At 43.0% G+C, this 11867-nt stretch overlaps 1 pseudogene; it reads left to right on the top strand.

Annotated features, from left to right (window-relative positions):
* The first annotated feature begins 529 nt into the window (after nt 1-529).
* LOC147696839 (heat shock cognate 71 kDa protein pseudogene) lies at nt 530-10321 on the top strand (annotated as a pseudogene).
* The last annotated feature ends 1546 nt before the right edge of the window (nt 10322-11867 follow it).

Genomic DNA, 11867 nt, shown 5'->3' with positions numbered 1-11867 from the left:
TGGAGACTTATGGTGCATTCCCAATTGCAGTTTGCCATGCCCATCTCTGAATGAGTTGTTTCTTCTTATCAGTCTAATAAGGTTATGTATAAACATTAGTTGGGACACAGTTTGACTATTTTCAGTGAGTGCCTATACTTGCTCGCTTATTTCCAATACAGCTTTCTGGAGAGTTCCTATTTTTGTTAGAATATTTCATGATATTGTGCCTAGTGTGCACTGATAAGCATCTCTTCTTCCCTAAAGTTAGGCTTCTAGGCTGCTTCAACTTGCCTAGTGAGCTTGTGGGCAGCTCCATGCTGGTTTCCAGACCACTGAATCTGCAGCTAGTGCCTCTGGTTGTGGATTCTTTCTGTTAAATACCGAGCAATCTCTCAGCATATTCTAAGTCCGGAAAAGTGTTTATTAACAATAAAGCAAAGTAGTTAGCAATCACGAAAGAAACAATGTATTGAGCATAGAATACTAACACATCTAGAAAATGCATTACATTTATTCATTTCCTTCACATAGGCAAAGAAGACATTCCATGGTCACAGCAAAACTTCGAATAACAGGAGCTAAGACAGATGCCCAGGGGTTGTATGAGAAAACAGTTAAAAGGACCTTGAATAAAAGGTATGCCGGGAGGTTTGTCTGCTGAGCTACCAGAAATCTAACTTACTCACTTAGGAGTGCCAAGGGGAAAACGAGGTTTTAGCTCTCACAAGTGAAACGGCCTGCACATCTCAGTATAACATACAGGTACATGAGAAATGTGGTTTAAAGGTAACATTATTGATATAAAAGTAGTAGTATAATAGACTATCCGCCAGATTCATGAAGCATTTTTGCGGGCGCAAACGGTGCGAATCGCAGAATTCGGCCGTTTGCGCCCGCAAAAATTGCTTTTGAAATTCATCATTGGGTCATGTACTCGCAATTTGAGAAATCGCAAAAAATTGCGATTTCTCAAATTGCGATCACATTTAAGGAATCTCAATTTGAGATTCCTTAAATGCTATTCATGACCCAATAGAAATTAGCGAATTCGCTATATTTTGACGCAATTTACCGCGAGGTCAAACCTCGCGGTAAATTGCGAAAACTTAGAAAAATGCTTTTAAAAGCATTTTTCAAAGTTGCATGTAGCACACACACATGTCCTTTGGACATGTGTGTGCGCAACACCTGTCCAAAAGTGCATTTTAGGGGTGCTACAGGGCGTCCTTTGGACACCCCTGGCACCCTTAAAATCGCTATCTCAGTTGCGAGTAGCAAATTGCTACTCGCAAATCCCCATTCATTCCAATGGGCCTCTTGGCCCATAGGAATGAATGGGGAGTATTTGCGAGTAGCAAATTGCTACTCGCAAATAAAGAACATGTAGGAATCGCTATTTAAGTAGCAATTCCTACATGAATGCCGTTTTGCGTGTCCTCAATAGCGAATCGCTATGATTCGCTATTAGGGACACGCAAAACGGCATGTACATGAATCAGGCTGTAACTCTACATCCTTTTAAATTGCTTCAACGCAGCTTTTGAGAGAGGGAGGTTGAATGGTGTGCTATTTCGCAAGTCTGGAAAATGGCTGCACTTCACAGAATAATTTCTGTATTGGTATATAGTACTGGTGCTTTTTAAATCATTGCCAAGAGGGTTTACATTTGTGCAAACGCTGATCAGGTAACCCAGTGTTCAGCATCAACTGATGACGATGATGATGTTGGGATGCTGCAGGCCCTGAGAGACTGTTTAATGTGATTGTCAGATGAAAGGTAGGTAGCGTTTTGTCTCCTGTAATGTGCATCTGAACTGATGGCAAATATCTCCCCTATCGATATTGATTTTCAATGTTGGGAGTGTGTAGGTGACAGTACTGTATTACTGCATTGCTTGTGTGGAAGATTGGGGTTTAGAGATGTGCAGTTTGTGGTGGCATAAGCTGTTGTTTGCCGCTATTTGTTTATAAAGGATGACGTCATGCCCAAGGCTCTGGAATCTACTGTTACCTTGGAGTTTTGTGGAAGATGTGTGCAGGGGTGCTGGCCTGCTGGTGTGAGAAGGGTGCTTAACTTACCATTGCTAAGTATTGTGGTTGTATTTAAACGATCTATCGTTTGAATGTCTGAATTAAAGCCAGCTTAGTTCGTCTTCTGTGTCTAGTTCATACTTACCAGACTGCTCAACTGCTTTATTGGGTGAATAGTGATGCTCACTTTGGCCTCGTGTACTGCCAGGCCACGGTGTTATGAGCTGCTTCATTATTTTCCTACCCCTTCTTGCACATATACAATCAATAATGGCAATTTGCTACTTCTATATGTGCTGCACACATTTAAGTAGCATATCACTATGATTTAATCATTGTTTTTGTGCATGAAGGGACACCTTCATGAACAAAAACCATAATTAATGGCATTTTGCTCTTTCTCTGTGTGCTGCACACACATAGAAAAAGCAAAAACGGGGGGGGGAGTAGTTCTACTAGTTTCACTAATCTAACACATGCTTTTGCATGACATGGTACTAGTTTTTGGCTCTGCCTCAGATTTACATATCCTTGTAAATATGGGGCAGCATCAAAAATCAATGGGTGAACAGATACCATATTTACAAAGCAGTGTTAAGACCATGCAAAGTGGCTTAACACCACTTTGTGTAAAATGGTGCAGGGCATTGCACCACCAGAATGTTGTAAAACATTACGCTCGGGTGGTACAATCCCCTTAGTAAATGTACCCCTATTTTTTCTGGAATTTGTGTGTGTGTGTGTGTGTGTGTGTATGTGTGAGCACACAAGGATCACAAGTTTTCTGTTGAGTCAGCATGGCACAAATGTCTCTATTGTGCTATGAGAGATGTTTTCTACATGTGCTCCTCCAGACTGTGTTGTTGAGTTAGTGGTTTCTGATTAGTTCTCTTTTGTTTCATGGTAGAAGTCATCATGCAGGTGCACTGATTTACAATACTGTGGGAATTATCTGGCCATTTCATTGATGTGAGTGCTAGCTTTAATTGCTGAACTACTAAGGGCCTGATTTAGAGTTTGGTGGACAGGTTACTCTGTCACAAACTCTGACGGATATCCCGTCTGCTGTAGTACAAGTGCCATAGGATATAATGGACTCGTAATAAGGCAGATGGAATATCTGTCATGTTTGTGATGGAGTAACTTAGTCCACCAAACTCTGAATCAGGCCCTAAGTGCTGGGGCCCAAAGTTTTTCCCAGAAGCCCACGGCAGATGATACCAAAATGTCAGGGTTGCTCAATACCAAGACTATGTAGTTGGGATTCTTCCTCATTCAACTTTCAACGACTGCCACATACTCCTTGCCCCTTCAACTCGCTCTTGTAGGTCACATTCTTTATTATTCCTACTTTCTTCCTTTCGTTATCATATACGGGGTGACCCAATGGAAGTCCAAGGACCTGCGTATCAAGTGTTACAGATAAAGTGGTCCTAGACGTTGATTCTGAATACGGTTATTGGTACTTCTTTAGCAATACATAATTCAATTTTTTATTCCTCATGCGATTTAATCTTGAAATGGAAAATTTTTGAAAACAAAAACAAAGAGTACAATAGCCCAAAAACTGTAATTAGTCCAACAAACCACAAAGTAAATTTAGATGTGTCTTAAAATAGAGAGGAAACTCAGCTATTTATTTTTCATAAAAAATCCTCATGATTGTTCAATATACAATTATACAACTTGAAAAAGCAAAAAGGGTTACCATCAAGTAGCGTGCACAGGATAGAGTGAAAGTTAAGTGCTAGTGTGAGATAGAAAAGACCAAGAGGGTCCGAAAAATTGAGGTCTTAGTTTCCGTTGGTCTAAGGTTAAAGAATCCTTAGAGTGAATCAACGAGCCTGCCCTGAAAGTCTCATTTGCAAAAAATGTTATTCTTTCTTGCTGTATCACGGTGGGAAGTTCATCCGTGCTTTTATTTTTGAAGAGAAGGGGGAAGCAGGGACAGTAGAAGATGCAGGCTCAAAGTGGGGGGAATTGTCGTCGACGTTTCGACCCAGGGATAGGAAGGGCAGTTGATATCCTCATGGACGGGTCTTCATCAGGACGGGAGTGGTGGTGGGGGGGACTTAGTTACACAGAGAACAAGTAACCCCAGTGGTATAGGTGGACACCCTTTAATGGTGTGCCACGTACGCAAAATCAATTTGCTGAATATAGCCGTCCAAACGTGCTTTCGAGTACCACGCTGTTAATGGTGTCGGGACAACTCTGACTAATTATTCAATGATCCCAGCGGTATGTCTCAAGTGTCATAATGCGGGAGCTGTCAAAGGGGCTCCGTCTGCAAAAGACCCTGTTTGTGCTGTTTCCCTTTGACACAGCACAATTTTCTATATTTTTAGGCTCTGGTGTAGTCCTCAAACAGATTACGCCACTGTTCGCATGGACCTGTTGGTAGCAGCTGTAAGTGTATTCTGGGAGCTAACATCAGTGAAATACATTAAATTACAGTGATACCCTTTTGGTTTCAAAAGAATGACTGGGAGGATGGTTTCCAAACTATGAAGGTTTATTAGCAAATTAATCAAAGTTACTGGTTTTATTCATTTAGTAAATCATTGTTAAATTAAACAGAAAATCAGTATAATTATTTAATCCAGCAATATAATAACAGGGTGGTGGTAACATAAAGTGTTTAAAGAGTGCAACATGCAAACCAGAGCAAGAATCAGTTGCATAAAGGAACGTCCCTAAACTAAATAAAGCATCTAAGGGTAGCAGGGAAAAATCCTAAGCTTGTTTGCTTCTGAAGGGAACCAAGTTAAGATTCAGAGCAAGAAAGCACAACTGTTCAAGAGCCTATCTTTAATATGAAATCTCAAGTAGCACAGTTAGACAAAGGTCTTCCATCTGCAGAATCAGGACAGTTTCTTCTAACTATTCTAAGACATAATTAAAAATGCAATCCATACCTTCTCTAGAGTCTCTTGCCACCAACTCTTCCAAACTCAGACCACTCAGGTTGCATAGTCTCCTTGAAACAGGTAAACTCCCCCCATTCCCATCACAGAACAAAGTTGCATACTACCTTGAATGCATCAGCGATCCGGACTGCATGGTACAGGAGGATCCGTCTCATCGCGCCGCTTGGTGTAACTCATAACAAGCTTCCAATTTATTCTATCTGCTCTAACATTTCTAAAAGCAAAACATTAGGCTACTCTTCAAACTAATGTATTATTATTATTATTGTTAGACCTGGTACCATTGGCGTGAGTCTCCCTAGCATTTTGCACTGTTGTCTCCTCTGTTTTTGATATGTTTTCGATGGTTACATGCTTTGGGCACTGTGCAACTGCTATTCAATGCCACAGTGTAAGTGCTCCCTATTGTAAATTCTTGTAATGGATTAGTGACTCCATGATTGACCTTATTTGATTTACTTGTCAGTCCCTAGTACAGTGTCCCATGTGTGCCCAGGGCCTGTAGATCAAATGCAGCCAGTGGGCATCATCGGAGAAGCGTGTCGCCACCGCAAGGATCACCGTCGCATCACTGGAGAAGCGTGTCCGCGTCGCAGCGGTTTGTCATCGCATCCCCGTAGAAGCGTGTCGCCACCGCAAGTGTCGCTGTCGCATCACCAGAGAAGCGTGTCGCAGGGCCTGTCGTGGCTTAGAAGTTCCAGAGTCGCTGCACGGACGGCAGGCATGCACACATCGCCTTCATGTCGTAGCATTGCATCAAAGAAGCCATCTTGTCGCATCGCAACCGAGACGCACCACAAGATTGTGGCATCGCCTCCTCTCGGGTAAGGAACAGAAGCATCGCCTACTTTGCGCAAGCACTGAGGAACAGAAGCATTGCCTCCCCCAAATCAAGAAACTAACGCATCATTCTCCCTGCAAACTTTTGTTACGTATCCTAAGGTACTTTGTGAGAAACGTGTCGCATTTAAACCATCTAAAGTGAACTAAGCTATTTCTACCATCTTAAAGTTATTTTCATAATACTGTATTGTGGATTTTTGTCGTTTGGTTCTTGTGTTAAATCTATATAAAGAATACTTATTTTTATAAAACCTGTGTTGCGTCCATCTGTAGTGTTTTCGCTGTACTACTGTATGTGTTCAGAAATGCTTTACACACTGCCTCCAAGATAAGCTCGTGCCAAGCTACCACAGGGTTGAGCAGGGGTTATTTTAGGAGTGTAGCCCCCTCACTCTGACTAGAAGCAAGGGTTCCTATTTGGACAAAGGTGCAAACCATTGCCAACTAGAGACCCCCAGTTCCAACAATTATTATTATTATTATTATTATTATTATTATTATTATTATTATTATTATTATTATTATTATGTTGCATGTATTGCATGATTAATAAATACCGTTGCAACATGAGTAAAATAACTTTGTATCTAAAATTTCCCATTTTTCATGAACTGGGTTTCTCTTAATATAATGCATACTTAATACAAATGAAAAGTAAAATCCTTGCAATAAGGGAAGAACTTGTGTACAGAATTTCTTATTTCTAAAACAGTAGTCCTTCTTTATACAATGCCTGCATAAGAGAGGAGAAGGAGTCGAACTGTTAGCACCCTTGCTCCGAAAAGCACCTGTTTGAGTAGTTCTGTATGTTCAAATGGTTGTGGGTTAGGATAGCCTTGTCCTAAAATACTTTGAGCTTTAAAACGTTATTATTTTTTTAACTTTAGGACTATAGGAACAGGATACAGTATCTAAGAACACTCTAGAGTTCAGCCTTTGTTACCACAGAAGTTGGTGCTCTATTTAGACACCTGGCCTCCCTGACCAGATGATGGCTACTTGCAAAAAGAAAATTCAGATGACATGAAATTTCGGGAGTCCAGACCTAGGGGCATTGGGAACTTTGTCACCTCTCTGCCCTTCTCCTACAGGATCCAAGGCCTCGACTATTTTCAAGAGACAGTTAATATATTTGACCAGAGCGCAAATCAAAGTGTTATTAGATGGGTCTGAGCAAGATAGGACTGCTTCCCTGCAGGATTTTGTGCCCTTGGCTAGTCACTCCCTGCATAACAAAACCCTTCTGACCTCTAGGATGGAGGGGCACGGGAACAATACATGCATTATGTCTTCCTTTTGCTGTTTGCAGAGCTGGCAGGTTGCCTGTTTCTCACCCCTTTTTCACGATGGATAATGGGTTGGGATAGGGATTGCCTTCATCCTTGGCTTAATAAACTGGGCTTTGTTCCATTCTTTGTAGAATTTGTGTAAGTAGTGCTGTGGTTTCAAGTATTGATAGGTACACAATGTCATCCAACCGTGTTTACGTGCTGAAAGACGGCTTTTATCTTCTATTTGTGAGAGCCGTTTTGTGCTGATTTTTGCCACCCATTTGAATTCCTGGTCGCTTATAGTTAGGTCCCAGATGGTTGTTAGGCCAAGTGTGAGAACGGCTTGTGACAAGTAAGACTTTCCACTGACCTATTTTTTTGTGCCCAGTTCAATCCATAGGTGATGGCCCAAAGTGCCTTCCTTTGTGGCCCTAAGCATATGGCAGCTTATTGCAGAGGATGTTTTACGTTCCAGGGCCCTGCCGTATATGCCGAATTCCAGTCTGATTTGAGCTGGTGAGGTGTAGGAAGGGAGCTTGAAGATTAATCTGTATATCTTTGTCAGCATTTTGTCAAGAATCTCACTCCTCTGCCCTTTAAGAGCCTCACTCCCATATGCTAGGGTTGGGAGGATTTTTGCCTGGACCACCTGAAGGATGGGCGTAAGTGTGAATTCTTTGAGCTTGCTGTACAAGGATCTGAGGGTGAATGATAATGCGGTGCCTTTCTTTTTTATTACATTCATCTGGCTCCTGTATCTACTATTGTCGTTAAATTGGACTCCTAAGTATGTTTGGGATCCAGTTGCACGTAGTTTTTCTTGCTCTAGAGATCACATCAGCTTTCGTGATCTTGCACCACGAACCACAAGGAACTTTGTTTTCTTTTTGTTTATCAGCAGGCCATTCCTAGTTGAAAATGCAGCTGTAGCATCCAGAAGGTGTTGCAGGCCAATCTTTGTTTTACTGATAAGAACAGGTTGTCTGCATATAATAAGTTTGAAAGGTGAAATCCCACCAATTTGGGTGAATGAGAATTGATGATATTTAGGGCCTGGGTCAGATCAGATAAAAACAGGTAAAATAGAGTTAGTTTCTAGAACGCAGCCTTACTGTAGGCCTTGCGTAGTGATTATAGGCCGTGACAGGTGTAATCCATCTCCGATTTTAATTCTGACCTAATTTTTATGATGCAGCAACTGCAGGGCCCTCCGCAGGGTGTCCGGGATATTGAGGTGAGCAAGTTTCTGCCACAGCTTCCCCCTGTCAACCCTATCAAAAGCTGATTGGTAACCGATGAAGCCCATATAGACATGCCGGCTGTTAAGTTACACATTATTGATCAGCAAGGAGAGTACAAGTAGGTTCACAGTTGTCCCAGTATGCTTCATGAACTCAGTTGGATTAAGGGGTATGATTTTGTTTGTCTCTGACCATGTTTGTGATGAGTCTAGCAGCACACTTGCAAAGTGTTTTGCCTTATTGTCAATTAAAGCTATCAAACAATAATTCCCAGGGATATCCTGTACCCCACCCTTGAAGAAGAGAGCTAGAATCGAGCCATGTCATAAGGGTGGGACGCAATTCTTCTCCAGGATGGTTGAGAAGCTCAGGACTAGCATGGTGGCCCAGAATGTTAAGTCTTCCATGTATATAGCAGGTGGTATGCCGCCTGCTCCTGGTACCCCCTCTCTATGGCCTTTGGCAATTTGTTTTTGAACAAGGGAAGTACTAATGTGGAACCTGGTTATGGCCTAGGCTCACCTCACTGTAAGATGTTCCTTGGGGTTGTTGGCCACCGATTCTTCGCTTTGTGTGGGGGATTGTTCAACTTGTGATTGTTTATTAAAATAATTGTATAAGAAGTGGTACCATACCCAAGGACAAGGGGGTGACATCGAGCAACAGCAGATCTTGAACATTTTCAGACTTGTCTCCAGAAAGGATGGCCGCCTGCACCGCTGCACCATAAGCCACAGCCTCGTCAGGATTAATGCTCTTGTTCAACTCTTTGCCATTGAAGAAATCCTGGAGCAACTTCTGGATCTTCGGAATTCGAGTGGATCCTCCGACCAGGACAATGTCATGAATCTGGCTCTTGTCGAGCTTGGCATCACGGAGGGACTTCTCAACGGGATCGAGGGTTCCCCTGAACAAATCAGCATTCAGCTCCTCAAAACGGGCTCTGGTGATGGAGGTGTAGAAGTGGCTTATGGTGCAGCGGTGCAGGCGGCCATCCTTTCTGGAGACAAGTCTGAAAATGTTCAAGATCTGCTGTTGCTCGATGTCACCCCCTTGTCCTTGGGTATTGAGACTGCTGGAGGTGTCATGACCGTGCTGATCAAAAGAAACACCACCATCCCCACCAAGCAGACGCAGACCTTCACCACCTACTCTGACAACCAACCTGGTGTACTGATTCAGGTGTACGAAGGCGAGAGGGCCATGACTAAAGATAACAACTTGTTGGGCAAGTTTGAGTTGACTGGTATTCCGCCAGCTCCTCGAGGCGTTCCTCAGATCGAGGTGACATTCGACATTGATGCCAACGGTATCCTGAATGTATCTGCTGTGGATAAGAGCACCGGAAAGGAGAACAAGATTACCATCACAAACGACAAAGGTCGCCTCAGTAAAGAAGACATTGAGCGAATGGTCCAAGAGGCTGAGAAATACAAAGCGGAGGACGAAAAACAGCGCGACAAGGTGTCGTCCAAAAACTCTCTGGAATCCTATGCATTCAACATGAAGGCAACGGTGGAAGACGAGAAACTGCAAGGGAAAATCAGTGACGAGGACAAACAGAAGATTATGGAGAAATGCAACGAAATAATTGCCTGGCTGGATAAGAAACAGACTGCCGAGAAGGAGGAGTTCGAGCATCAGCAGAAGGAGTTGGAGAAGGTGTGTAACCCGATCATCACCAAGCTGTACCAGGGTGCTGGTGGGATGCCCGGCGGCATGCCCGGAGGGTTCCCAGGCGCAGGCGGCGCTCCAGCTGGCAGCGGTGGCTCATCTGGACCCACTATCGAAGAAGTCGATTAAAAGAGTAATTTGTTCCGCAGGGTTTTGTCGTCAAAGGTGATCCAAGGACACAAATTTGTAACAGTAGCTGTTTGAAAAGCAAACCCGATTTCACATTGAAGCTGCTGTGCAACTACTGGGCATTCAGAGTACTTGAACCTGGGGCGAGAGGAGAGAACAGCATTGCACTTTACTTATCTGTACTGTAACAAACTTTGAGTCCTGATAAATAAAATCTATTTAATTGGCAGTTAAAAAAAAAAAAAAAAAAAAAGAAGTGGTACCATGCTGGCTCCGAGATGTTGGAGGAAGCCACTTTAGGGAGAGTGCCGCCCAATGTGTTTATGGTGCGCCAGAACTTTGCGGAATTATTTGACCTAGCTTCATGTAGTAGTTTTATCCAAAATAAATTCCATATCCCCCTTTGAGGTTTTCTTTTTGCCACCTTCAAAGGTCTTTGTGCTTTCCTTAGGTTGCATATTATTTCTTGATACACTGGTGACCTTTTGAGGCTTCTCAACAGCTGGTTTGTCCTTTTTTGGGGGATCCTAATTAGATGACTGGTTCCTCCTCTTTTTGTAAAGTGCATCCTTTGCGTTTTAAGATTTATTGACTGGCCTATGAGTTTTTAAGGTGAATGTTTCCCAGCTCAAGATGAGATCTCCCCCTAGATTGTAAGTGTTTGCTAGTAGAAGATTGGCCTCAATGGCCAAGCCTGGAAGGGAATTGATGGGTCACTGAGTGCATTTGAGGTTGATTATTTAACTTTATGGGACTAAGTCAACTGAAACATCAAACTTATCCAACCTGATATTGAGGGTGACACTTGGGGTCGATGGTCGCTGACCATTTTTTCGTCAAAGCCGAATGTAGTGATATTGATCAGTAGGGGAAGACTGACTAGTGTACAGTCAATTTGGAGACGCACCTGTCTTTGTTAGATATGAAAGACCTGGTGCGTTGTCAGGAGGAATTGTCCATTTAAGGCTCTCAATCCAAGGTGTTCCATGTTTCCTTGGAGTGCCCATCCTTTCTTATCCTCTTTGTGCCACCCGGGTTGATCTTGAATTGGTGTTGCCCTGTCGCCATCTTGTGCCTATATTATCTCATTTGTGGGTATGTCCCACATTAACCACATATTGAAGTTTCCTGTTATGATGATGTCCATACTTACATTCTCAGATCTGAGGTTGGGTTTGGGTGAATGTAATCAAGGTTATTTTCCTTTTCTGCCCATTAGCAAAGTGGCGGTAGCTTTGTAATGTCATGTGCGGGATCACCGCCATATAGGTGGCCGGTCCCAATCCCCGAGACGATCATTATCACCCCCATAATCTTCAGTCTGTTTATATAGACCTGGCCAACAGTAACGCTGCTGTATGAGGGAAACTGTAGCCACCACACCAGCATGAGCAGAGGCTAACCCCTCATGTACTGCCACAATCAACTCTGGTCTACGATTTGAATTTGGAAGATGCCATCACCCACTCTGGGAATATGAACAAACAGAATGTTTTGCACGCTCAGTAGGTAGGGGTTCATTTGCTGTATTCAGCTTTGGTAATGGGGTGCTACAGCATGAGTCTGTGACAGCCACCATGATGTGTTCATCTACCCTTGCATGGGAATGACTTATTGCAGCTACGGCCGTAGTTCTCACTGTTGCCTTTGCAGCTTCATCAGCCAGTGGCTTCCCTACAACATGTATCCCTACACTTCTGGGACCCTACACTTCGGTGGATCAGTGTGTGTGGACCTCGTGCTTTTGGGCTTGCTGCATTACTGTC

The sequence above is a fragment of the Lissotriton vulgaris genome, chromosome 8, assembly GCF_964263255.1.
Source record: "Lissotriton vulgaris chromosome 8, aLisVul1.2, whole genome shotgun sequence".
NCBI lineage: Eukaryota > Metazoa > Chordata > Amphibia > Caudata > Salamandridae > Lissotriton > Lissotriton vulgaris.
This window is presented reverse-complemented; position numbering and strand designations above follow the sequence as displayed.